General features: G+C 45.0%; 19 non-coding genes across 19 annotated transcripts; all 19 read left to right on the top strand.

The window, feature by feature from the left end:
• Window positions 1-68: 68 nt before the first annotated feature.
• On the top strand, window positions 69-259 carry LOC141179526 (U2 spliceosomal RNA). Its single transcript, XR_012255533.1, has one exon. It is a non-coding gene; the product is annotated as a U2 spliceosomal RNA (small nuclear RNA).
• Window positions 260-1,374: 1,115 nt separating this feature from the next.
• On the top strand, window positions 1,375-1,565 carry LOC141180008 (U2 spliceosomal RNA). The gene has a single exon (XR_012255890.1). It is a non-coding gene; the product is annotated as a U2 spliceosomal RNA (small nuclear RNA).
• A 1,115-nt stretch (window positions 1,566-2,680) lies between these two features.
• On the top strand, window positions 2,681-2,871 carry LOC141179996 (U2 spliceosomal RNA). Its single transcript, XR_012255889.1, has one exon. It is a non-coding gene; the product is annotated as a U2 spliceosomal RNA (small nuclear RNA).
• A 1,115-nt stretch (window positions 2,872-3,986) lies between these two features.
• On the top strand, window positions 3,987-4,177 carry LOC141179984 (U2 spliceosomal RNA). The gene has a single exon (XR_012255888.1). It is a non-coding gene; the product is annotated as a U2 spliceosomal RNA (small nuclear RNA).
• A 1,115-nt stretch (window positions 4,178-5,292) lies between these two features.
• Window positions 5,293-5,483, top strand: LOC141179972 (U2 spliceosomal RNA). The gene has a single exon (XR_012255884.1). It is a non-coding gene; the product is annotated as a U2 spliceosomal RNA (small nuclear RNA).
• Window positions 5,484-6,598: 1,115 nt separating this feature from the next.
• Window positions 6,599-6,789, top strand: LOC141179959 (U2 spliceosomal RNA). The gene has a single exon (XR_012255876.1). It is a non-coding gene; the product is annotated as a U2 spliceosomal RNA (small nuclear RNA).
• A 1,115-nt stretch (window positions 6,790-7,904) lies between these two features.
• LOC141179947 (U2 spliceosomal RNA) lies at window positions 7,905-8,095 on the top strand. The gene has a single exon (XR_012255870.1). It is a non-coding gene; the product is annotated as a U2 spliceosomal RNA (small nuclear RNA).
• Window positions 8,096-9,210: 1,115 nt separating this feature from the next.
• Window positions 9,211-9,401, top strand: LOC141179935 (U2 spliceosomal RNA). Its single transcript, XR_012255862.1, has one exon. It is a non-coding gene; the product is annotated as a U2 spliceosomal RNA (small nuclear RNA).
• A 1,115-nt stretch (window positions 9,402-10,516) lies between these two features.
• On the top strand, window positions 10,517-10,707 carry LOC141179923 (U2 spliceosomal RNA). The gene has a single exon (XR_012255853.1). It is a non-coding gene; the product is annotated as a U2 spliceosomal RNA (small nuclear RNA).
• Window positions 10,708-11,816: 1,109 nt separating this feature from the next.
• Window positions 11,817-12,007, top strand: LOC141179911 (U2 spliceosomal RNA). Its single transcript, XR_012255845.1, has one exon. It is a non-coding gene; the product is annotated as a U2 spliceosomal RNA (small nuclear RNA).
• A 1,115-nt stretch (window positions 12,008-13,122) lies between these two features.
• Window positions 13,123-13,313, top strand: LOC141179898 (U2 spliceosomal RNA). Its single transcript, XR_012255837.1, has one exon. It is a non-coding gene; the product is annotated as a U2 spliceosomal RNA (small nuclear RNA).
• Window positions 13,314-14,428: 1,115 nt separating this feature from the next.
• On the top strand, window positions 14,429-14,619 carry LOC141179886 (U2 spliceosomal RNA). The gene has a single exon (XR_012255827.1). It is a non-coding gene; the product is annotated as a U2 spliceosomal RNA (small nuclear RNA).
• Window positions 14,620-15,734: 1,115 nt separating this feature from the next.
• Window positions 15,735-15,925, top strand: LOC141179874 (U2 spliceosomal RNA). Its single transcript, XR_012255819.1, has one exon. It is a non-coding gene; the product is annotated as a U2 spliceosomal RNA (small nuclear RNA).
• Window positions 15,926-17,040: 1,115 nt separating this feature from the next.
• LOC141179862 (U2 spliceosomal RNA) lies at window positions 17,041-17,231 on the top strand. Its single transcript, XR_012255811.1, has one exon. It is a non-coding gene; the product is annotated as a U2 spliceosomal RNA (small nuclear RNA).
• A 1,115-nt stretch (window positions 17,232-18,346) lies between these two features.
• Window positions 18,347-18,537, top strand: LOC141179850 (U2 spliceosomal RNA). The gene has a single exon (XR_012255803.1). It is a non-coding gene; the product is annotated as a U2 spliceosomal RNA (small nuclear RNA).
• A 1,115-nt stretch (window positions 18,538-19,652) lies between these two features.
• On the top strand, window positions 19,653-19,843 carry LOC141179837 (U2 spliceosomal RNA). The gene has a single exon (XR_012255791.1). It is a non-coding gene; the product is annotated as a U2 spliceosomal RNA (small nuclear RNA).
• A 1,115-nt stretch (window positions 19,844-20,958) lies between these two features.
• LOC141179825 (U2 spliceosomal RNA) lies at window positions 20,959-21,149 on the top strand. The gene has a single exon (XR_012255781.1). It is a non-coding gene; the product is annotated as a U2 spliceosomal RNA (small nuclear RNA).
• A 1,115-nt stretch (window positions 21,150-22,264) lies between these two features.
• LOC141179812 (U2 spliceosomal RNA) lies at window positions 22,265-22,455 on the top strand. The gene has a single exon (XR_012255775.1). It is a non-coding gene; the product is annotated as a U2 spliceosomal RNA (small nuclear RNA).
• Window positions 22,456-23,570: 1,115 nt separating this feature from the next.
• On the top strand, window positions 23,571-23,761 carry LOC141179800 (U2 spliceosomal RNA). The gene has a single exon (XR_012255766.1). It is a non-coding gene; the product is annotated as a U2 spliceosomal RNA (small nuclear RNA).
• The last annotated feature ends 1,091 nt before the right edge of the window (window positions 23,762-24,852 follow it).

Raw genomic sequence — 24,852 nt, 5'->3', positions numbered from 1 at the left:
AGCTCATCTCCACAAATGGACTTTTCAGGATCCTTGGGTGGCTCCGTAGTTTGAAACCAATTCTGGTTATCGCTTCTCGGCCTTTTGGCTAAGATCAAGTGTAGTATCTGTTCTTATCAGTTTAATATCTGATACGTCCCCTATCTGGGGACCATATATTAAATGGATTTTTAGAACAGGGAGATGGAAAAAGAGCTTGCTCTGTCCACTCCACGCATTGACCTGGTATTGCAGTATCTCCATGACCGGTGCACCCCTTCTTTAATGCAGTTTCTAAAATCAGAAAGAATTGAATTCAATGTTTTTTGTTCATTTTGCTTGTTTGTCGGATTTTGGGATGGACTCTTTGGCTTTGCTTTTCTTCTCCTCATTGGATTTTTCATGTTCAAAGTTGCAGAAGCCAGATTACAAGCTCATTTTGGTTCAACTTCAGCAACTGTGCATTGCATTGCCATGTAATGTGATGCAATGCTATCTTTCTAGCTCTCCCTTTTTACTTCCTTTTGGATAAACAGACATATTAGGCAAGCATTTTGGAGCTTTCACCTAAATAACTACAGGTGGTGAGATAAGCTGCACAATATAATTGACCTTTCAGTATATTGTTGCACACACACCATCTATTTAGCAAATGCCCTTGTTATCAACAGCAGCCTTTTAAACTCACCTGAGCTAACAGGTATGTGCGCTGGTTACTCTGCTGCGCTTAAAATTTCTTTTTTGGTTTGCTACAATGCCTTTTCTGAAACGTTGTCTCCCTCTGCTGGAACACTGACTTCTTTCATTTAATGCCTGCAGACTATAAAAGAGAACCCAACCCAAAAAGTTTGGTTGATTAGTCTGTGGCATTCTGTTAAACTGTTGCTTATGGCGGTCTCTGTGAGCTTCTCAGCGACATTCAGCCAGCCAGGTATCCTGCCTGCAGTAGATGGAATGTGGCAATGGAACGCTGGCTGCGCGTGTCATAAAAGGCTCTGAGCCTTTATATACCTGTGCACAGCAGCAGCCACCTTCAGTCTGCTGCTGGACAGCCAGCAGCAGCAGCAGCAGGAGAGGTATGTAATCAGGAGCCCTCCTGCTAAGGGTAGACAGCTGCTCGTTCCACCCCACCCCCCGCCTTAATTGGTTCTCCTCCCTTCCAACGGTGTTGAGGCGGGTGGGAACAGCAGGGGGTGAAGGTGCTGTGTTTAAAGAGGTGGAGTTATGCAGATCTAAAACGCGTGGATTGCAGCAGCAGCAAGCCGAAAAGTGCAGGCATGTAAGGGATCTAGAGGTTGACAACATGTCTTCTTAACGGGAGTCCAGGAGCTCATCTCCACAAATGAACTTTTCAGGATCCTTGGGTGGCTCCGTAGTTTGAAACCAATTCTGGTTATCGCTTCTCGGCCTTTTGGCTAAGATCAAGTGTAGTATCTGTTCTTATCAGTTTAATATCTGATACGTCCCCTATCTGGGGACCATATATTAAATGGATTTTTAGAACAGGGAGATGGAAAAAGAGCTTGCTCTGTCCACTCCACGCATTGACCTGGTATTGCAGTATCTCCAGGACCGGTGCACCCCTTCTTTAATGCAGTTTCTAAAATCAGAAAGAATTGAATTCAATGTTTTTTGTTCATTTTGCTTGTTTGTCGGATTTTGGGATGGACTCTTTGGCTTTGCTTTTCTTCTCCTCATTGGATTTTTCATGTTCAAAGTTGCAGAAGCCAGATTACAAGCTCATTTTGGTTCAACTTCAGCAACTGTGCATTGCATTGCCATGTAATGTGATGCAATGCTATCTTTCTAGCTCTCCCTTTTTACTTCCTTTTGGATAAACAGACATATTAGGCAAGCATTTTGGAGCTTTCACCTAAATAACTACAGGTGGTGAGATAAGCTGCACAATATAATTGACCTTTCAGTATATTGTTGCACACACACCATCTATTTAGCAAATGCCCTTGTTATCAACAGCAGCCTTTTAAACTCACCTGAGCTAACAGGTATGTGCGCTGGTTACTCTGCTGCGCTTAAAATTTCTTTTTTGGTTTGCTACAATGCCTTTTCTGAAACGTTGTCTCCCTCTGCTGGAACACTGACTTCTTTCATTTAATGCCTGCAGACTATAAAAGAGAACCCAACCCAAAAAGTTTGGTTGATTAGTCTGTGGCATTCTGTTAAACTGTTGCTTATGGCGGTCTCTGTGAGCTTCTCAGCGACATTCAGCCAGCCAGGTATCCTGCCTGCAGTAGATGGAATGTGGCAATGGAACGCTGGCTGCGCGTGTCATAATAGGCTCTGAGCCTTTATATACCTGTGCACAGCAGCAGCCACCTTCAGTCTGCTGCTGGACAGCCAGCAGCAGCAGCAGCAGGAGAGGTATGTAATCAGGAGCCCTCCTGCTAAGGGTAGACAGCTGCTCGTTCCACCCCACCCCCCGCCTTAATTGGTTCTCCTCCCTTCCAACGGTGTTGAGGCGGGTGGGAACAGCAGGGGGTGAAGGTGCTGTGTTTAAAGAGGTGGAGTTATGCAGATCTAAAACGCGTGGATTGCAGCAGCAGCAAGCCGAAAAGTGCAGGCATGTAAGGGATCTAGAGGTTGACAACATGTCTTCTTAACGGGAGTCCAGGAGCTCATCTCCACAAATGGACTTTTCAGGATCCTTGGGTGGCTCCGTAGTTTGAAACCAATTCTGGTTATCGCTTCTCGGCCTTTTGGCTAAGATCAAGTGTAGTATCTGTTCTTATCAGTTTAATATCTGATACGTCCCCTATCTGGGGACCATATATTAAATGGATTTTTAGAACAGGGAGATGGAAAAAGAGCTTGCTCTGTCCACTCCACGCATTGACCTGGTATTGCAGTATCTCCAGGACCGGTGCACCCCTTCTTTAATGCAGTTTCTAAAATCAGAAAGAATTGAATTCAATGTTTTTTGTTCATTTTGCTTGTTTGTCGGATTTTGGGATGGACTCTTTGGCTTTGCTTTTCTTCTCCTCATTGGATTTTTCATGTTCAAAGTTGCAGAAGCCAGATTACAAGCTCATTTTGGTTCAACTTCAGCAACTGTGCATTGCATTGCCATGTAATGTGATGCAATGCTATCTTTCTAGCTCTCCCTTTTTACTTCCTTTTGGATAAACAGACATATTAGGCAAGCATTTTGGAGCTTTCACCTAAATAACTACAGGTGGTGAGATAAGCTGCACAATATAATTGACCTTTCAGTATATTGTTGCACACACACCATCTATTTAGCAAATGCCCTTGTTATCAACAGCAGCCTTTTAAACTCACCTGAGCTAACAGGTATGTGCGCTGGTTACTCTGCTGCGCTTAAAATTTCTTTTTTGGTTTGCTACAATGCCTTTTCTGAAACGTTGTCTCCCTCTGCTGGAACACTGACTTCTTTCATTTAATGCCTGCAGACTATAAAAGAGAACCCAACCCAAAAAGTTTGGTTGATTAGTCTGTGGCATTCTGTTAAACTGTTGCTTATGGCGGTCTCTGTGAGCTTCTCAGCGACATTCAGCCAGCCAGGTATCCTGCCTGCAGTAGATGGAATGTGGCAATGGAACGCTGGCTGCGCGTGTCATAATAGGCTCTGAGCCTTTATATACCTGTGCACAGCAGCAGCCACCTTCAGTCTGCTGCTGGACAGCCAGCAGCAGCAGCAGCAGGAGAGGTATGTAATCAGGAGCCCTCCTGCTAAGGGTAGACAGCTGCTCGTTCCACCCCACCCCCCGCCTTAATTGGTTCTCCTCCCTTCCAACGGTGTTGAGGCGGGTGGGAACAGCAGGGGGTGAAGGTGCTGTGTTTAAAGAGGTGGAGTTATGCAGATCTAAAACGCGTGGATTGCAGCAGCAGCAAGCCGAAAAGTGCAGGCATGTAAGGGATCTAGAGGTTGACAACATGTCTTCTTAACGGGAGTCCAGGAGCTCATCTCCACAAATGGACTTTTCAGGATCCTTGGGTGGCTCCGTAGTTTGAAACCAATTCTGGTTATCGCTTCTCGGCCTTTTGGCTAAGATCAAGTGTAGTATCTGTTCTTATCAGTTTAATATCTGATACGTCCCCTATCTGGGGACCATATATTAAATGGATTTTTAGAACAGGGAGATGGAAAAAGAGCTTGCTCTGTCCACTCCACGCATTGACCTGGTATTGCAGTATCTCCAGGACCGGTGCACCCCTTCTTTAATGCAGTTTCTAAAATCAGAAAGAATTGAATTCAATGTTTTTTGTTCATTTTGCTTGTTTGTCGGATTTTGGGATTGACTCTTTGGCTTTGCTTTTCTTCTCCTCATTGGATTTTTCATGTTCAAAGTTGCAGAAGCCAGATTACAAGCTCATTTTGGTTCAACTTCAGCAACTGTGCATTGCATTGCCATGTAATGTGATGCAATGCTATCTTTCTAGCTCTCCCTTTTTACTTCCTTTTGGATAAACAGACATATTAGGCAAGCATTTTGGAGCTTTCACCTAAATAACTACAGGTGGTGAGATAAGCTGCACAATATAATTGACCTTTCAGTATATTGTTGCACACACACCATCTATTTAGCAAATGCCCTTGTTATCAACAGCAGCCTTTTAAACTCACCTGAGCTAACAGGTATGTGCGCTGGTTACTCTGCTGCGCTTAAAATTTCTTTTTTGGTTTGCTACAATGCCTTTTCTGAAACGTTGTCTCCCTCTGCTGGAACACTGACTTCTTTCATTTAATGCCTGCAGACTATAAAAGAGAACCCAACCCAAAAAGTTTGGTTGATTAGTCTGTGGCATTCTGTTAAACTGTTGCTTATGGCGGTCTCTGTGAGCTTCTCAGCGACATTCAGCCAGCCAGGTATCCTGCCTGCAGTAGATGGAATGTGGCAATGGAACGCTGGCTGCGCGTGTCATAATAGGCTCTGAGCCTTTATATACCTGTGCACAGCAGCAGCCACCTTCAGTCTGCTGCTGGACAGCCAGCAGCAGCAGCAGCAGGAGAGGTATGTAATCAGGAGCCCTCCTGCTAAGGGTAGACAGCTGCTCGTTCCACCCCACCCCCCGCCTTAATTGGTTCTCCTCCCTTCCAACGGTGTTGAGGCGGGTGGGAACAGCAGGGGGTGAAGGTGCTGTGTTTAAAGAGGTGGAGTTATGCAGATCTAAAACGCGTGGATTGCAGCAGCAGCAAGCCGAAAAGTGCAGGCATGTAAGGGATCTAGAGGTTGACAACATGTCTTCTTAACGGGAGTCCAGGAGCTCATCTCCACAAATGGACTTTTCAGGATCCTTGGGTGGCTCCGTAGTTTGAAACCAATTCTGGTTATCGCTTCTCGGCCTTTTGGCTAAGATCAAGTGTAGTATCTGTTCTTATCAGTTTAATATCTGATACGTCCCCTATCTGGGGACCATATATTAAATGGATTTTTAGAACAGGGAGATGGAAAAAGAGCTTGCTCTGTCCACTCCACGCATTGACCTGGTATTGCAGTATCTCCAGGACCGGTGCACCCCTTCTTTAATGCAGTTTCTAAAATCAGAAAGAATTGAATTCAATGTTTTTTGTTCATTTTGCTTGTTTGTCGGATTTTGGGATTGACTCTTTGGCTTTGCTTTTCTTCTCCTCATTGGATTTTTCATGTTCAAAGTTGCAGAAGCCAGATTACAAGCTCATTTTGGTTCAACTTCAGCAACTGTGCATTGCATTGCCATGTAATGTGATGCAATGCTATCTTTCTAGCTCTCCCTTTTTACTTCCTTTTGGATAAACAGACATATTAGGCAAGCATTTTGGAGCTTTCACCTAAATAACTACAGGTGGTGAGATAAGCTGCACAATATAATTGACCTTTCAGTATATTGTTGCACACACACCATCTATTTAGCAAATGCCCTTGTTATCAACAGCAGCCTTTTAAACTCACCTGAGCTAACAGGTATGTGCGCTGGTTACTCTGCTGCGCTTAAAATTTCTTTTTTGGTTTGCTACAATGCCTTTTCTGAAACGTTGTCTCCCTCTGCTGGAACACTGACTTCTTTCATTTAATGCCTGCAGACTATAAAAGAGAACCCAACCCAAAAAGTTTGGTTGATTAGTCTGTGGCATTCTGTTAAACTGTTGCTTATGGCGGTCTCTGTGAGCTTCTCAGCGACATTCAGCCAGCCAGGTATCCTGCCTGCAGTAGATGGAATGTGGCAATGGAACGCTGGCTGCGCGTGTCATAATAGGCTCTGAGCCTTTATATACCTGTGCACAGCAGCAGCCACCTTCAGTCTGCTGCTGGACAGCCAGCAGCAGCAGCAGCAGGAGAGGTATGTAATCAGGAGCCCTCCTGCTAAGGGTAGACAGCTGCTCGTTCCACCCCACCCCCCGCCTTAATTGGTTCTCCTCCCTTCCAACGGTGTTGAGGCGGGTGGGAACAGCAGGGGGTGAAGGTGCTGTGTTTAAAGAGGTGGAGTTATGCAGATCTAAAACGCGTGGATTGCAGCAGCAGCAAGCCGAAAAGTGCAGGCATGTAAGGGATCTAGAGGTTGACAACATGTCTTCTTAACGGGAGTCCAGGAGCTCATCTCCACAAATGGACTTTTCAGGATCCTTGGGTGGCTCCGTAGTTTGAAACCAATTCTGGTTATCGCTTCTCGGCCTTTTGGCTAAGATCAAGTGTAGTATCTGTTCTTATCAGTTTAATATCTGATACGTCCCCTATCTGGGGACCATATATTAAATGGATTTTTAGAACAGGGAGATGGAAAAAGAGCTTGCTCTGTCCACTCCACGCATTGACCTGGTATTGCAGTATCTCCAGGACCGGTGCACCCCTTCTTTAATGCAGTTTCTAAAATCAGAAAGAATTGAATTCAATGTTTTTTGTTCATTTTGCTTGTTTGTCGGATTTTGGGATGGACTCTTTGGCTTTGCTTTTCTTCTCCTCATTGGATTTTTCATGTTCAAAGTTGCAGAAGCCAGATTACAAGCTCATTTTGGTTCAACTTCAGCAACTGTGCATTGCATTGCCATGTAATGTGATGCAATGCTATCTTTCTAGCTCTCCCTTTTTACTTCCTTTTGGATAAACAGACATATTAGGCAAGCATTTTGGAGCTTTCACCTAAATAACTACAGGTGGTGAGATAAGCTGCACAATATAATTGACCTTTCAGTATATTGTTGCACACACACCATCTATTTAGCAAATGCCCTTGTTATCAACAGCAGCCTTTTAAACTCACCTGAGCTAACAGGTATGTGCGCTGGTTACTCTGCTGCGCTTAAAATTTCTTTTTTGGTTTGCTACAATGCCTTTTCTGAAACGTTGTCTCCCTCTGCTGGAACACTGACTTCTTTCATTTAATGCCTGCAGACTATAAAAGAGAACCCAACCCAAAAAGTTTGGTTGATTAGTCTGTGGCATTCTGTTAAACTGTTGCTTATGGCGGTCTCTGTGAGCTTCTCAGCGACATTCAGCCAGCCAGGTATCCTGCCTGCAGTAGATGGAATGTGGCAATGGAACGCTGGCTGCGCGTGTCATAATAGGCTCTGAGCCTTTATATACCTGTGCACAGCAGCAGCCACCTTCAGTCTGCTGCTGGACAGCCAGCAGCAGCAGCAGCAGGAGAGGTATGTAATCAGGAGCCCTCCTGCTAAGGGTAGACAGCTGCTCGTTCCACCCCACCCCCCGCCTTAATTGGTTCTCCTCCCTTCCAACGGTGTTGAGGCGGGTGGGAACAGCAGGGGGTGAAGGTGCTGTGTTTAAAGAGGTGGAGTTATGCAGATCTAAAACGCGTGGATTGCAGCAGCAGCAAGCCGAAAAGTGCAGGCATGTAAGGGATCTAGAGGTTGACAACATGTCTTCTTAACGGGAGTCCAGGAGCTCATCTCCACAAATGAACTTTTCAGGATCCTTGGGTGGCTCCGTAGTTTGAAACCAATTCTGGTTATCGCTTCTCGGCCTTTTGGCTAAGATCAAGTGTAGTATCTGTTCTTATCAGTTTAATATCTGATACGTCCCCTATCTGGGGACCATATATTAAATGGATTTTTAGAACAGGGAGATGGAAAAAGAGCTTGCTCTGTCCACTCCACGCATTGACCTGGTATTGCAGTATCTCCAGGACCGGTGCACCCCTTCTTTAATGCAGTTTCTAAAATCAGAAAGAATTGAATTCAATGTTTTTTGTTCATTTTGCTTGTTTGTCGGATTTTGGGATGGACTCTTTGGCTTTGCTTTTCTTCTCCTCATTGGATTTTTCATGTTCAAAGTTGCAGAAGCCAGATTACAAGCTCATTTTGGTTCAACTTCAGCAACTGTGCATTGCATTGCCATGTAATGTGATGCAATGCTATCTTTCTAGCTCTCCCTTTTTACTTCCTTTTGGATAAACAGACATATTAGGCAAGCATTTTGGAGCTTTCACCTAAATAACTACAGGTGGTGAGATAAGCTGCACAATATAATTGACCTTTCAGTATATTGTTGCACACACACCATCTATTTAGCAAATGCCCTTGTTATCAACAGCAGCCTTTTAAACTCACCTGAGCTAACAGGTATGTGCGCTGGTTACTCTGCTGCGCTTAAAATTTCTTTTTTGGTTTGCTACAATGCCTTTTCTGAAACGTTGTCTCCCTCTGCTGGAACACTGACTTCTTTCATTTAATGCCTGCAGACTATAAAAGAGAACCCAACCCAAAAAGTTTGGTTGATTAGTCTGTGGCATTCTGTTAAACTGTTGCTTATGGCGGTCTCTGTGAGCTTCTCAGCGACATTCAGCCAGCCAGGTATCCTGCCTGCAGTAGATGGAATGTGGCAATGGAACGCTGGCTGCGCGTGTCATAATAGGCTCTGAGCCTTTATATACCTGTGCACAGCAGCAGCCACCTTCAGTCTGCTGCTGGACAGCCAGCAGCAGCAGCAGCAGGAGAGGTATGTAATCAGGAGCTCTCCTGCTAAGGGTAGACAGCTGCTCGTTCCACCCCACCCCCCGCCTTAATTGGTTCTCCTCCCTTCCAACGGTGTTGAGGCGGGTGGGAACAGCAGGGGGTGAAGGTGCTGTGTTTAAAGAGGTGGAGTTATGCAGATCTAAAACGCGTGGATTGCAGCAGCAGCAAGCCGAAAAGTGCAGGCATGTAAGGGATCTAGAGGTTGACAACATGTCTTCTTAACGGGAGTCCAGGAGCTCATCTCCACAAATGGACTTTTCAGGATCCTTGGGTGGCTCCGTAGTTTGAAACCAATTCTGGTTATCGCTTCTCGGCCTTTTGGCTAAGATCAAGTGTAGTATCTGTTCTTATCAGTTTAATATCTGATACGTCCCCTATCTGGGGACCATATATTAAATGGATTTTTAGAACAGGGAGATGGAAAAAGAGCTTGCTCTGTCCACTCCACGCATTGACCTGGTATTGCAGTATCTCCAGGACCGGTGCACCCCTTCTTTAATGCAGTTTCTAAAATCAGAAAGAATTGAATTCAATGTTTTTTGTTCATTTTGCTTGTTTGTCGGATTTTGGGATTGACTCTTTGGCTTTGCTTTTCTTCTCCTCATTGGATTTTTCATGTTCAAAGTTGCAGAAGCCAGATTACAAGCTCATTTTGGTTCAACTTCAGCAACTGTGCATTGCATTGCCATGTAATGTGATGCAATGCTATCTTTCTAGCTCTCCCTTTTTACTTCCTTTTGGATAAACAGACATATTAGGCAAGCATTTTGGAGCTTTCACCTAAATAACTACAGGTGGTGAGATAAGCTGCACAATATAATTGACCTTTCAGTATATTGTTGCACACACACCATCTATTTAGCAAATGCCCTTGTTATCAACAGCAGCCTTTTAAACTCACCTGAGCTAACAGGTATGTGCGCTGGTTACTCTGCTGCGCTTAAAATTTCTTTTTTGGTTTGCTACAATGCCTTTTCTGAAACGTTGTCTCCCTATGCTGGAACACTGACTTCTTTCATTTAATGCCTGCAGACTATAAAAGAGAACCCAACCCAAAAAGTTTGGTTGATTAGTCTGTGGCATTCTGTTAAACTGTTGCTTATGGCGGTCTCTGTGAGCTTCTCAGCGACATTCAGCCAGCCAGGTATCCTGCCTGCAGTAGATGGAATGTGGCAATGGAACGCTGGCTGCGCGTGTCATAATAGGCTCTGAGCCTTTATATACCTGTGCACAGCAGCAGCCACCTTCAGTCTGCTGCTGGACAGCCAGCAGCAGCAGCAGCAGGAGAGGTATGTAATCAGGAGCCCTCCTGCTAAGGGTAGACAGCTGCTCGTTCCACCCCACCCCCCGCCTTAATTGGTTCTCCTCCCTTCCAACGGTGTTGAGGCGGGTGGGAACAGCAGGGGGTGAAGGTGCTGTGTTTAAAGAGGTGGAGTTATGCAGATCTAAAACGCGTGGATTGCAGCAGCAGCAAGCCGAAAAGTGCAGGCATGTAAGGGATCTAGAGGTTGACAACATGTCTTCTTAACGGGAGTCCAGGAGCTCATCTCCACAAATGGACTTTTCAGGATCCTTGGGTGGCTCCGTAGTTTGAAACCAATTCTGGTTATCGCTTCTCGGCCTTTTGGCTAAGATCAAGTGTAGTATCTGTTCTTATCAGTTTAATATCTGATACGTCCCCTATCTGGGGACCATATATTAAATGGATTTTTAGAACAGGGAGATGGAAAAAGAGCTTGCTCTGTCCACTCCACGCATTGACCTGGTATTGCAGTATCTCCAGGACCGGTGCACCCCTTCTTTAATGCAGTTTCTAAAATCAGAAAGAATTGAATTCAATGTTTTTTGTTCATTTTGCTTGTTTGTCGGATTTTGGGATGGACTCTTTTACTTTGCTTTTCTTCTCCTCATTGGATTTTTCATGTTCAAAGTTGCAGAAGCCAGATTACAAGCTCATTTTGGTTCAACTTCAGCAACTGTGCATTGCATTGCCATGTAATGTGATGCAATGCTATCTTTCTAGCTCTCCCTTTTTACTTCCTTTTGGATAAACAGACATATTAGGCAAGCATTTTGGAGCTTTCACCTAAATAACTACAGGTGGTGAGATAAGCTGCACAATATAATTGACCTTTCAGTATATTGTTGCACACACACCATCTACTTAGCAAATGCCCTTGTTATCAACAGCAGCCTTTTAAACTCACCTGAGCTAACAGGTATGTGCGCTGGTTACTCTGCTGCGCTTAAAATTTCTTTTTTGGTTTGCTACAATGCCTTTTCTGAAACGTTGTCTCCCTCTGCTGGAACACTGACTTCTTTCATTTAATGCCTGCAGACTATAAAAGAGAACCCAACCCAAAAAGTTTGGTTGATTAGTCTGTGGCATTCTGTTAAACTGTTGCTTATGGCGGTCTCTGTGAGCTTCTCAGCGACATTCAGCCAGCCAGGTATCCTGCCTGCAGTAGATGGAATGTGGCAATGGAACGCTGGCTGCGTGTGTCATAATAGGCTCTGAGCCTTTATATACCTGTGCACAGCAGCAGCCACCTTCAGTCTGCTGCTGGACAGCCAGCAGCAGCAGGAGAGGTATGTAATCAGGAGCCCTCCTGCTAAGGGTAGACAGCTGCTCGTTCCACCCCACCCCCCGCCTTAATTGGTTCTCCTCCCTTCCAACGGTGTTGAGGCGGGTGGGAACAGCAGGGGGTGAAGGTGCTGTGTTTAAAGAGGTGGAGTTATGCAGATCTAAAACGCGTGGATTGCAGCAGCAGCAAGCCGAAAAGTGCAGGCATGTAAGGGATCTAGAGGTTGACAACATGTCTTCTTAACGGGAGTCCAGGAGCTCATCTCCACAAATGGACTTTTCAGGATCCTTGGGTGGCTCCGTAGTTTGAAACCAATTCTGGTTATCGCTTCTCGGCCTTTTGGCTAAGATCAAGTGTAGTATCTGTTCTTATCAGTTTAATATCTGATACGTCCCCTATCTGGGGACCATATATTAAATGGATTTTTAGAACAGGGAGATGGAAAAAGAGCTTGCTCTGTCCACTCCACGCATTGACCTGGTATTGCAGTATCTCCAGGACCGGTGCACCCCTTCTTTAATGCAGTTTCTAAAATCAGAAAGAATTGAATTCAATGTTTTTTGTTCATTTTGCTTGTTTGTCGGATTTTGGGATGGACTCTTTGGCTTTGCTTTTCTTCTCCTCATTGGATTTTTCATGTTCAAAGTTGCAGAAGCCAGATTACAAGCTCATTTTGGTTCAACTTCAGCAACTGTGCATTGCATTGCCATGTAATGTGATGCAATGCTATCTTTCTAGCTCTCCCTTTTTACTTCCTTTTGGATAAACAGACATATTAGGCAAGCATTTTGGAGCTTTCACCTAAATAACTACAGGTGGTGAGATAAGCTGCACAATATAATTGACCTTTCAGTATATTGTTGCACACACACCATCTATTTAGCAAATGCCCTTGTTATCAACAGCAGCCTTTTAAACTCACCTGAGCTAACAGGTATGTGCGCTGGTTACTCTGCTGCGCTTAAACTTTCTTTTTTGGTTTGCTACAATGCCTTTTCTGAAACGTTGTCTCCCTCTGCTGGAACACTGACTTCTTTCATTTAATGCCTGCAGACTATAAAAGAGAACCCAACCCAAAAAGTTTGGTTGATTAGTCTGTGGCATTCTGTTAAACTGTTGCTTATGGCGGTCTCTGTGAGCTTCTCAGCGACATTCAGCCAGCCAGGTATCCTGCCTGCAGTAGATGGAATGTGGCAATGGAACGCTGGCTGCGCGTGTCATAATAGGCTCTGAGCCTTTATATACCTGTGCACAGCAGCAGCCACCTTCAGTCTGCTGCTGGACAGCCAGCAGCAGCAGCAGCAGGAGAGGTATGTAATCAGGAGCCCTCCTGCTAAGGGTAGACAGCTGCTCGTTCCACCCCACCCCCCGCCTTAATTGGTTCTCCTCCCTTCCAACGGTGTTGAGGCGGGTGGGAACAGCAGGGGGTGAAGGTGCTGTGTTTAAAGAGGTGGAGTTATGCAGATCTAAAACGCGTGGATTGCAGCAGCAGCAAGCCGAAAAGTGCAGGCATGTAAGGGATCTAGAGGTTGACAACATGTCTTCTTAACTGGAGTCCAGGAGCTCATCTCCACAAATGGACTTTTCAGGATCCTTGGGTGGCTCCGTAGTTTGAAACCAATTCTGGTTATCGCTTCTCGGCCTTTTGGCTAAGATCAAGTGTAGTATCTGTTCTTATCAGTTTAATATCTGATACGTCCCCTATCTGGGGACCATATATTAAATGGATTTTTAGAACAGGGAGATGGAAAAAGAGCTTGCTCTGTCCACTCCACGCATTGACCTGGTATTGCAGTATCTCCAGGACCGGTGCACCCCTTCTTTAATGCAGTTTCTAAAATCAGAAAGAATTGAATTCAATGTTTTTTGTTCATTTTGCTTGTTTGTCGGATTTTGGGATGGACTCTTTGGCTTTGCTTTTCTTCTCCTCATTGGATTTTTCATGTTCAAAGTTGCAGAAGCCAGATTACAAGCTCATTTTGGTTCAACTTCAGCAACTGTGCACTGCATTGCCATGTAATGTGATGCAATGCTATCTTTCTAGCTCTCCCTTTTTACTTCCTTTTGGATAAACAGACATATTAGGCAAGCATTTTGGAGCTTTCACCTAAATAACTACAGGTGGTGAGATAAGCTGCACAATATAATTGACCTTTCAGTATATTGTTGCACACACACCATCTATTTAGCAAATGCCCTTGTTATCAACAGCAGCCTTTTAAACTCACCTGAGCTAACAGGTATGTGCGCTGGTTACTCTGCTGCGCTTAAAATTTCTTTTTTGGTTTGCTACAATGCCTTTTCTGAAACGTTGTCTCCCTCTGCTGGAACACTGACTTCTTTCATTTAATGCCTGCAGACTATAAAAGAGAACCCAACCCAAAAAGTTTGGTTGATTAGTCTGTGGCATTCTGTTAAACTGTTGCTTATGGCGGTCTCTGTGAGCTTCTCAGCGACATTCAGCCAGCCAGGTATCCTGCCTGCAGTAGATGGAATGTGGCAATGGAACGCTGGCTGCGCGTGTCATAATAGGCTCTGAGCCTTTATATACCTGTGCACAGCAGCAGCCACCTTCAGTCTGCTGCTGGACAGCCAGCAGCAGCAGCAGCAGGAGAGGTATGTAATCAGGAGCCCTCCTGCTAAGGGTAGACAGCTGCTCGTTCCACCCCACCCCCCGCCTTAATTGGTTCTCCTCCCTTCCAACGGTGTTGAGGCGGGTGGGAACAGCAGGGGGTGAAGGTGCTGTGTTTAAAGAGGTGGAGTTATGCAGATCTAAAACGCGTGGATTGCAGCAGCAGCAAGCCGAAAAGTGCAGGCATGTAAGGGATCTAGAGGTTGACAACATGTCTTCTTAACGGGAGTCCAGGAGCTCATCTCCACAAATGGACTTTTCAGGATCCTTGGGTGGCTCCGTAGTTTGAAACCAATTCTGGTTATCGCTTCTCGGCCTTTTGGCTAAGATCAAGTGTAGTATCTGTTCTTATCAGTTTAATATCTGATACGTCCCCTATCTGGGGACCATATATTAAATGGATTTTTAGAACAGGGAGATGGAAAAAGAGCTTGCTCTGTCCACTCCACGCATTGACCTGGTATTGCAGTATCTCCAGGACCGGTGCACCCCTTCTTTAATGCAGTTTCTAAAATCAGAAAGAATTGAATTCAATGTTTTTTGTTCATTTTGCTTGTTTGTCGGATTTTGGGATGGACTCTTTGGCTTTGCTTTTCTTCTCCTCATTGGATTTTTCATGTTCAAAGTTGCAGAAGCCAGATTACAAGCTCATTTTGGTTCAACTTCAGCAACTGTGCATTGCATTGCCATGTAATGTGATGCAATGCTATCTTTCTAGCTCTCCCTTTTTACTTCCTTTTGGATAAACAGACATATTAGGCAAGCATTTTGGAGCTTTCACCTAAATAACTACAGGTGGTGAGATAAGCTGCACAATATAATTGACCTTTCAGTATATTGTTGCACACACACCATCTATTTAGCAAATGCCCTTGTTATCAACAGCAGCCTTTTAAACTCACCTGAGCTAACAGGTATGTGCGCTGGTTACTCTGCTGCGCTTAAAATTTCTTTTTTGGTTTGCTACAATGCCTTTTCTGAAACGTTGTCTCCCTCTGCTGGAACACTGACTTCTTTCATTTAATGCCTGCAGACTATAAAAGAGAACCCAACCCAAAAAGTTTGGTTGATTAGTCTGTGGCATTCTGTTAAACTGTTGCTTATGGCGGTCTCTGTGAGCTTCTCAGCGACATTCAGCCAGCCAGGTATCCTGCCTGCAGTAGATGGAATGTGGCAATGGAACGCTGGCTGCGCGTGTCATAATAGGCTCTGAGCCTTTATATACCTGTGCACAGCAGCAGCCACCTTCAGTCTGCTGCTGGACAGCCAGCAGCAGCAGCAGCAGGAGAGGTATGTAATCAGGAGCCCTCCTGCTAAGGGTAGACAGCTGCTCGTTCCACCCCACCCCCCGCCTTAATTGGTTCTCCTCCCTTCCAACGGTGTTGAGGCGGGTGGGAACAGCAGGGGGTGAAGGTGCTGTGTTTAAAGAGGTGGAGTTATGCAGATCTAAAACGCGTGGATTGCAGCAGCAGCAAGCCGAAAAGTGCAGGCATGTAAGGGATCTAGAGGTTGACAACATGTCTTCTTAACGGGAGTCCAGGAGCTCATCTCCACAAATGGACTTTTCAGGATCCTTGGGTGGCTCCGTAGTTTGAAACCAATTCTGGTTATCGCTTCTCGGCCTTTTGGCTAAGATCAAGTGTAGTATCTGTTCTTATCAGTTTAATATCTGATACGTCCCCTATCTGGGGACCATATATTAAATGGATTTTTAGAACAGGGAGATGGAAAAAGAGCTTGCTCTGTCCACTCCACGCATTGACCTGGTATTGCAGTATCTCCAGGACCGGTGCACCCCTTCTTTAATGCAGTTTCTAAAATCAGAAAGAATTGAATTCAATGTTTTTTGTTCATTTTGCTTGTTTGTCGGATTTTGGGATGGACTCTTTGGCTTTGCTTTTCTTCTCCTCATTGGATTTTTCATGTTCAAAGTTGCAGAAGCCAGATTACAAGCTCATTTTGGTTCAACTTCAGCAACTGTGCATTGCATTGCCATGTAATGTGATGCAATGCTATCTTTCTAGCTCTCCCTTTTTACTTCCTTTTGGATAAACAGACATATTAGGCAAGCATTTTGGAGCTTTCACCTAAATAACTACAGGTGGTGAGATAAGCTGCACAATATAATTGACCTTTCAGTATATTGTTGCACACACACCATCTATTTAGCAAATGCCCTTGTTATCAACAGCAGCCTTTTAAACTCACCTGAGCTAACAGGTATGTGCGCTGGTTACTCTGCTGCGCTTAAAATTTCTTTTTTGGTTTGCTACAATGCCTTTTCTGAAACGTTGTCTCCCTCTGCTGGAACACTGACTTCTTTCATTTAATGCCTGCAGACTATAAAAGAGAACCCAACCCAAAAAGTTTGGTTGATTAGTCTGTGGCATTCTGTTAAACTGTTGCTTATGGCGGTCTCTGTGAGCTTCTCAGCGACATTCAGCCAGCCAGGTATCCTGCCTGCAGTAGATGGAATGTGGCAATGGAACGCTGGCTGCGCGTGTCATAATAGGCTCTGAGCCTTTATATACCTGTGCACAGCAGCAGCCACCTTCAGTCTGCTGCTGGACAGCCAGCAGCAGCAGCAGCAGGAGAGGTATGTAATCAGGAGCCCTCCTGCTAAGGGTAGACAGCTGCTCGTTCCACCCCACCCCCCGCCTTAATTGGTTCTCCTCCCTTCCAACGGTGTTGAGGCGGGTGGGAACAGCAGGGGGTGAAGGTGCTGTGTTTAAAGAGGTGGAGTTATGCAGATCTAAAACGCGTGGATTGCAGCAGCAGCAAGCCGAAAAGTGCAGGCATGTAAGGGATCTAGAGGTTGACAACATGTCTTCTTAACGGGAGTCCAGGAGCTCATCTCCACAAATGGACTTTTCAGGATCCTTGGGTGGCTCCGTAGTTTGAAACCAATTCTGGTTATCGCTTCTCGGCCTTTTGGCTAAGATCAAGTGTAGTATCTGTTCTTATCAGTTTAATATCTGATACGTCCCCTATCTGGGGACCATATATTAAATGGATTTTTAGAACAGGGAGATGGAAAAAGAGCTTGCTCTGTCCACTCCACGCATTGACCTGGTATTGCAGTATCTCCAGGACCGGTGCACCCCTTCTTTAATGCAGTTTCTAAAATCAGAAAGAATTGAATTCAATGTTTTTTGTTCATTTTGCTTGTTTGTCGGATTTTGGGATGGACTCTTTGGCTTTGCTTTTCTTCTCCTCATTGGATTTTTCATGTTCAAAGTTGCAGAAGCCAGATTACAAGCTCATTTTGGTTCAACTTCAGCAACTGTGCATTGCATTGCCATGTAATGTGATGCAATGCTATCTTTCTAGCTCTCCCTTTTTACTTCCTTTTGGATAAACAGACATATTAGGCAAGCATTTTGGAGCTTTCACCTAAATAACTACAGGTGGTGAGATAAGCTGCACAATATAATTGACCTTTCAGTATATTGTTGCACACACACCATCTATTTAGCAAATGCCCTTGTTATCAACAGCAGCCTTTTAAACTCACCTGAGCTAACAGGTATGTGCGCTGGTTACTCTGCTGCGCTTAAAATTTCTTTTTTGGTTTGCTACAATGCCTTTTCTGAAACGTTGTCTCCCTCTGCTGGAACACTGACTTCTTTCATTTAATGCCTGCAGACTATAAAAGAGAACCCAACCCAAAAAGTTTGGTTGATTAGTCTGTGGCATTCTGTTAAACTGTTGCTTATGGCGGTCTCTGTGAGCTTCTCAGCGACATTCAGCCAGCCAGGTATCCTGCCTGCAGTAGATGGAATGTGGCAATGGAACGCTGGCTGCGCGTGTCATAATAGGCTCTGAGCCTTTATATACCTGTGCACAGCAGCAGCCACCTTCAGTCTGCTGCTGGACAGCCAGCAGCAGCAGCAGCAGGAGAGGTATGTAATCAGGAGCCCTCCTGCTAAGGGTAGACAGCTGCTCGTTCCACCCCACCCCCCGCCTTAATTGGTTCTCCTCCCTTCCAACGGTGTTGAGGCGGGTGGGAACAGCAGGGGGTGAAGGTGCTGTGTTTAAAGAGGTGGAGTTATGCAGATCTAAAACGCGTGGATTGCAGCAGCAGCAAGCCGAAAAGTGCAGGCATGTAAGGGATCTAGAGGTTGACAACATGTCTTCTTAACGGGAGTCCAGGAGCTCATCTCCACAAATGGACTTTTCAGGATCCTTGGGTGGCTCCGTAGTTTGAAACCAATTCTGGTTATCGCTTCTCGGCCTTTTGGCTAAGATCAAGTGTAGTATCTGTTCTTATCAGTTTAATATCTGATACGTCCCCTATCTGGGGACCATATATTAAATGGATTTTTAGAACAGGGAGATGGAAAAAGAGCTTGCTCTGTCCACTCCACGCATTGACCTGGTATTGCAGTATCTCCAGGACCGGTGCACCCCTTCTTTAATGCAGTTTCTAAAATCAGAAAGAATTGAATTCAATGTTTTTTGTTCATTTTGCTTGTTTGTCGGATTTTGGGATGGACTCTTTGGCTTTGCTTTTCTTCTCCTCATTGGATTTTTCATGTTCAAAGTTGCAGAAGCCAGATTACAAGCTCATTTTGGTTCAACTTCAGCAACTGTGCATTGCATTGCCATGTAATGTGATGCAATGCTATCTTTCTAGCTCTCCCTTTTTACTTCCTTTTGGATAAACAGACATATTAGGCAAGCATTTTGGAGCTTTCACCTAAATAACTACAGGTGGTGAGATAAGCTGCACAATATAATTGACCTTTCAGTATATTGTTGCACACACACCATCTATTTAGCAAATGCCCTTGTTATCAACAGCAGCCTTTTAAACTCACCTGAGCTAACAGGTATGTGCGCTGGTTACTCTGCTGCGCTTAAAATTTCTTTTTTGGTTTGCTACAATGCCTTTTCTGAAACGTTGTCTCCCTCTGCTGGAACACTGACTTCTTTCATTTAATGCCTGCAGACTATAAAAGAGAACCCAACCCAAAAAGTTTGGTTGATTAGTCTGTGGCATTCTGTTAAACTGTTGCTTATGGCGGTCTCTGTGAGCTTCTCAGCGACATTCAGCCAGCCAGGTATCCTGCCTGCAGTAGATGGAATGTGGCAATGGAACGCTGGCTGCGCGTGTCATAATAGGCTCTGAGCCCTTATATACCTGTGCACAGCAGCAGCCACCTTCAGTCTGCTGCTGGACAGCCAGCAGCAGCAGCAGCAGGAGAGGTATGTAATCAGGAGCCCTCCTGCTAAGGGTAGACAGCTGCTCGTTCCACCCCACCCCCCGCCTTAATTGGTTCTCCTCCCTTCCAACGGTGTTGAGGCGGGTGGGAACAGCAGGGGGTGAAGGTGCTGTGTTTAAAGAGGTGGAGTTATGCAGATCTAAAACGCGTGGATTGCAGCAGCAGCAAGCCGAAAAGTGCAGGCATGTAAGGGATCTAGAGGTTGACAACATGTCTTCTTAACGGGAGTCCAGGAGCTCATCTCCACAAATGGACTTTTCAGGATCCTTGGGTGGCTCCGTAGTTTGAAACCAATTCTGGTTATCGCTTCTCGGCCTTTTGGCTAAGATCAAGTGTAGTATCTGTTCTTATCAGTTTAATATCTGATACGTCCCCTATCTGGGGACCATATATTAAATGGATTTTTAGAACAGGGAGATGGAAAAAGAGCTTGCTCTGTCCACTCCACGCATTGACCTGGTATTGCAGTATCTCCAGGACCGGTGCACCCCTTCTTTAATGCAGTTTCTAAAATCAGAAAGAATTGAATTCAATGTTTTTTGTTCATTTTGCTTGTTTGTCGGATTTTGGGATGGACTCTTTGGCTTTGCTTTTCTTCTCCTCATTGGATTTTTCATGTTCAAAGTTGCAGAAGCCAGATTACAAGCTCATTTTGGTTCAACTTCAGCAACTGTGCATTGCATTGCCATGTAATGTGATGCAATGCTATCTTTCTAGCTCTCCCTTTTTACTTCCTTTTGGATAAACAGACATATTAGGCAAGCATTTTGGAGCTTTCACCTAAATAACTACAGGTGGTGAGATAAGCTGCACAATATAATTGACCTTTCAGTATATTGTTGCACACACACCATCTATTTAGCAAATGCCCTTGTTATCAACAGCAGCCTTTTAAACTCACCTGAGCTAACAGGTATGTGCGCTGGTTACTCTGCTGCGCTTAAAATTTCTTTTTTGGTTTGCTACAATGCCTTTTCTGAAACGTTGTCTCCTTCTGCTGGAACACTGACTTCTTTCATTTAATGCCTGCAGACTATAAAAGAGAACCCAACCCAAAAAGTTTGGTTGATTAGTCTGTGGCATTCTGTTAAACTGTTGCTTATGGCGGTCTCTGTGAGCTTCTCAGCGACATTCAGCCAGCCAGGTATCCTGCCTGCAGTAGATGGAATGTGGCAATGGAACGCTGGCTGCGCGTGTCATAATAGGCTCTGAGCCTTTATATACCTGTGCACAGCAGCAGCCACCTTCAGTCTGCTGCTGTACAGCCAGCAGCAGCAGCAGCAGGAGAGGTATGTAATCAGGAGCCCTCCTGCTAAGGGTAGACAGCTGCTCGTTCCACCCCACCCCCCGCCTTAATTGGTTCTCCTCCCTTCCAACGGTGTTGAGGCGGGTGGGAACAGCAGGGGGTGAAGGTGCTGTGTTTAAAGAGGTGGAGTTATGCAGATCTAAAACGCGTGGATTGCAGCAGCAGCAAGCCGAAAAGTGCAGGCATGTAAGGGATCTAGAGGTTGACAACATGTCTTCTTAACGGGAGTCCAGGAGCTCATCTCCACAAATGGACTTTTCAGGATCCTTGGGTGGCTCCGTAGTTTGAAACCAATTCTGGTTATCGCTTCTCGGCCTTTTGGCTAAGATCAAGTGTAGTATCTGTTCTTATCAGTTTAATATCTGATACGTCCCCTATCTGGGGACCATATATTAAATGGATTTTTAGAACAGGGAGATGGAAAAAGAGCTTGCTCTGTCCACTCCACGCATTGACCTGGTATTGCAGTATCTCCAGGACCGGTGCACCCCTTCTTTAATGCAGTTTCTAAAATCAGAAAGAATTGAATTCAATGTTTTTTGTTCATTTTGCTTGTTTGTCGGATTTTGGGATGGACTCTTTGGCTTTGCTTTTCTTCTCCTCATTGGATTTTTCATGTTCAAAGTTGCAGAAGCCAGATTACAAGCTCATTTTGGTTCAACTTCAGCAACTGTGCATTGCATTGCCATGTAATGTGATGCAATGCTATCTTTCTAGCTCTCCCTTTTTACTTCCTTTTGGATAAACAGACATATTAGGCAAGCATTTTGGAGCTTTCACCTAAATAACTACAGGTGGTGAGATAAGCTGCACAATATAATTGACCTTTCAGTATATTGTTGCACACACACCATCTATTTAGCAAATGCCCTTGTTATCAACAGCAGCCTTTTAAACTCACCTGAGCTAACAGGTATGTGCGCTGGTTACTCTGCTGCGCTTAAAATTTCTTTTTTGGTTTGCTACAATGCCTTTTCTGAAACGTTGTCTCCTTCTGCTGGAACACTGACTTCTTTCATTTGATGCCTTCAGACTATAAAAGAGAACCCAACCCAAAAAGTTTGGTTGATTAGTCTGTGGCATTCTGTTAAACTGTTGCTTATGGCGGTCTCTGTGAGCTTCTCAGCGACATTCAGCCAGCCAGGTATCCTGCCTGCAGTAGATGGAATGTGGCAATGGAACGCTGGCTGCGCGTGTCATAATAGGCTCTGAGCCATTATATACCTGTGCACAGCAGCAGCCACCTTCAGTCTGCTGCTGGACAGCCAGCAGCAGCAGCAGCAGGAGAGGTATGTAATCAGGAGCCCTCCTGCTAAGGGTAGACAGCTGCTCGTTCCACCCCACCCCCCGCCTTAATTGGTTCTCCTCCCTTCCAACGGTGTTGAGGCGGGTGGGAACAGCAGGGGGTGAAGGTGCTGTGTTTAAAGAGGTGGAGTTATGCAGATCTAAAACGCGTGGATTGCAGCAGCAGCAAGCCGAAAAGTGCAGGCATGTAAGGGATCTAGAGGTTGACAACATGTCTTCTTAACGGGAGTCCAGGAGCTCATCTCCACAAATGGACTTTTCAGGATCCTTGGGTGGCTCCGTAGTTTGAAACCAATTCTGGTTATCGCTTCTCGGCCTTTTGGCTAAGATCAAGTGTAGTATCTGTTCTTATCAGTTTAATATCTGATACGTCCCCTATCTGGGGACCATATATTAAATGGATTTTTAGAACAGGGAGATGGAAAAAGAGCTTGCTCTGTCCACTCCACGCATTGACCTGGTATTGCAGTATCTCCAGGACCGGTGCACCCCTTCTTTAATGCAGTTTCTAAAATCAGAAAGAATTGAATTCAATGTTTTTTGTTCATTTTGCTTGTTTGTCGGATTTTGGGATGGACTCTTTGGCTTTGCTTTTCTTCTCCTCATTGGATTTTTCATGTTCAAAGTTGCAGAAGCCAGATTACAAGCTCATTTTGGTTCAACTTCAGCAACTGTGCATTGCATTGCCATGTAATGTGATGCAATGCTATCTTTCTAGCTCTCCCTTTTTACTTCCTTTTGGATAAACAGACATATTAGGCAAGCATTTTGGAGCTTTCACCTAAATAACTACAGGTGGTGAGATAAGCTGCACAATATAATTGACCTTTCAGTATATTGTTGCACACACACCATCTATTTAGCAAATGCCCTTGTTATCAACAGCAGCCTTTTAAACTCACCTGAGCTAACAGGTATGTGCGCTGGTTACTCTGCTGCGCTTAAAATTTCTTTTTTGGTTTGCTACAATGCCTTTTCTGAAACGTTGTCTCCCTCTGCTGGAACACTGACTTCTTTCATTTAATGCCTGCAGACTATAAAAGAGAACCCAACCCAAAAAGTTTGGTTGATTAGTCTGTGGCATTCTGTTAAACTGTTGCTTATGGCGGTCTCTGTGAGCTTCTCAGCGACATTCAGCCAGCCAGGTATCCTGCCTGCAGTAGATGGAATGTGGCAATGGAACGCTGGCTGCGCGTGTCATAATAGGCTCTGAGCCCTTATATACCTGTGCACAGCAGCAGCCACCTTCAGTCTGCTGCTGGACAGCCAGCAGCAGCAGCAGCAGGAGAGGTATGTAATCAGGAGCCCTCCTGCTAAGGGTAGACAGCTGCTCGTTCCACCCCACCCCCCGCCTTAATTGGTTCTCCTCCCTTCCAACGGTGTTGAGGCGGGTGGGAACAGCAGGGGGTGAAGGTGCTGTGTTTAAAGAGGTGGAGTTATGCAGATCTAAAACGCGTGGATTGCAGCAGCAGCAAGCCGAAAAGTGCAGGCATGTAAGGGATCTAGAGGTTGACAACATGTCTTCTTAACGGGAGTCCAGGAGCTCATCTCCACAAATGGACTTTTCAGGATCCTTGGGTGGCTCCGTAGTTTGAAACCAATTCTGGTTATCGCTTCTCGGCCTTTTGGCTAAGATCAAGTGTAGTATCTGTTCTTATCAGTTTAATATCTGATACGTCCCCTATCTGGGGACCATATATTAAATGGATTTTTAGAACAGGGAGATGGAAAAAGAGCTTGCTCTGTCCACTCCACGCATTGACCTGGTATTGCAGTATCTCCAGGACCGGTGCACCCCTTCTTTAATGCAGTTTCTAAAATCAGAAAGAATTGAATTCAATGTTTTTTGTTCATTTTGCTTGTTTGTCGGATTTTGGGATGGACTCTTTGGCTTTGCTTTTCTTCTCCTCATTGGATTTTTCATGTTCAAAGTTGCAGAAGCCAGATTACAAGCTCATTTTGGTTCAACTTCAGCAACTGTGCATTGCATTGCCATGTAATGTGATGCAATGCTATCTTTCTAGCTCTCCCTTTTTACTTCCTTTTGGATAAACAGACATATTAGGCAAGCATTTTGGAGCTTTCACCTAAATAACTACAGGTGGTGAGATAAGCTGCACAATATAATTGACCTTTCAGTATATTGTTGCACACACACCATCTATTTAGCAAATGCCCTTGTTATCAACAGCAGCCTTTTAAACTCACCTGAGCTAACAGGTATGTGCGCTGGTTACTCTGCTGCGCTTAAAATTTCTTTTTTGGTTTGCTACAATGCCTTTTCTGAAACGTTGTCTCCTTCTGCTGGAACACTGACTTCTTTCATTTGATGCCTTCAGACTATAAAAGAGAACCCAACCCAAAAAGTTTGGTTGATTAGTCTGTGGCATTCTGTTAAACTGTTGCTTATGGCGGTCTCTGTGAGCTTCTCAGCGACATTCAGCCAGCCAGGTATCCTGCCTGCAGTAGATGGAATGTGGCAATGGAACGCTGGCTGCGCGTGTCATAATAGGCTCTGAGCCATTATATACCTGTGCACAGCAGCAGCCACCTTCAGTCTGCTGCTGGACAGCCAGCAGCAGCAGCAGCAGGAGAGGTATGTAATCAGGAGCCCTCCTGCTAAGGGTAGACAGCTGCTCGTTCCACCCCACCCCCCGCCTTAATTGGTTCTCCTCCCTTCCAACGGTGTTGAGGCGGGTGGGAACAGCAGGGGGTGAAGGTGCTGTGTTTAAAGAGGTGGAGTTATGCAGATCTAAAACGCGTGGATTGCAGCAGCAGCAAGCCGAAAAGTGCAGGCATGTAAGGGATCTAGAGGTTGACAACATGTCTTCTTAACGGGAGTCCAGGAGCTCATCTCCACAAATGGACTTTTCAGGATCCTTGGGTGGCTC

This window comes from Phyllobates terribilis, unplaced genomic scaffold (assembly GCF_046119375.1).
Source record: "Phyllobates terribilis strain yellow unplaced genomic scaffold, ASM4611937v1 Scaffold_30__1_contigs__length_15301838, whole genome shotgun sequence".
Taxonomy (NCBI): Eukaryota; Metazoa; Chordata; class Amphibia; order Anura; family Dendrobatidae; genus Phyllobates; species Phyllobates terribilis.
Note: the sequence above shows the minus strand (reverse complement) of the source record. Positions and strands in the feature narration are given on the sequence as shown.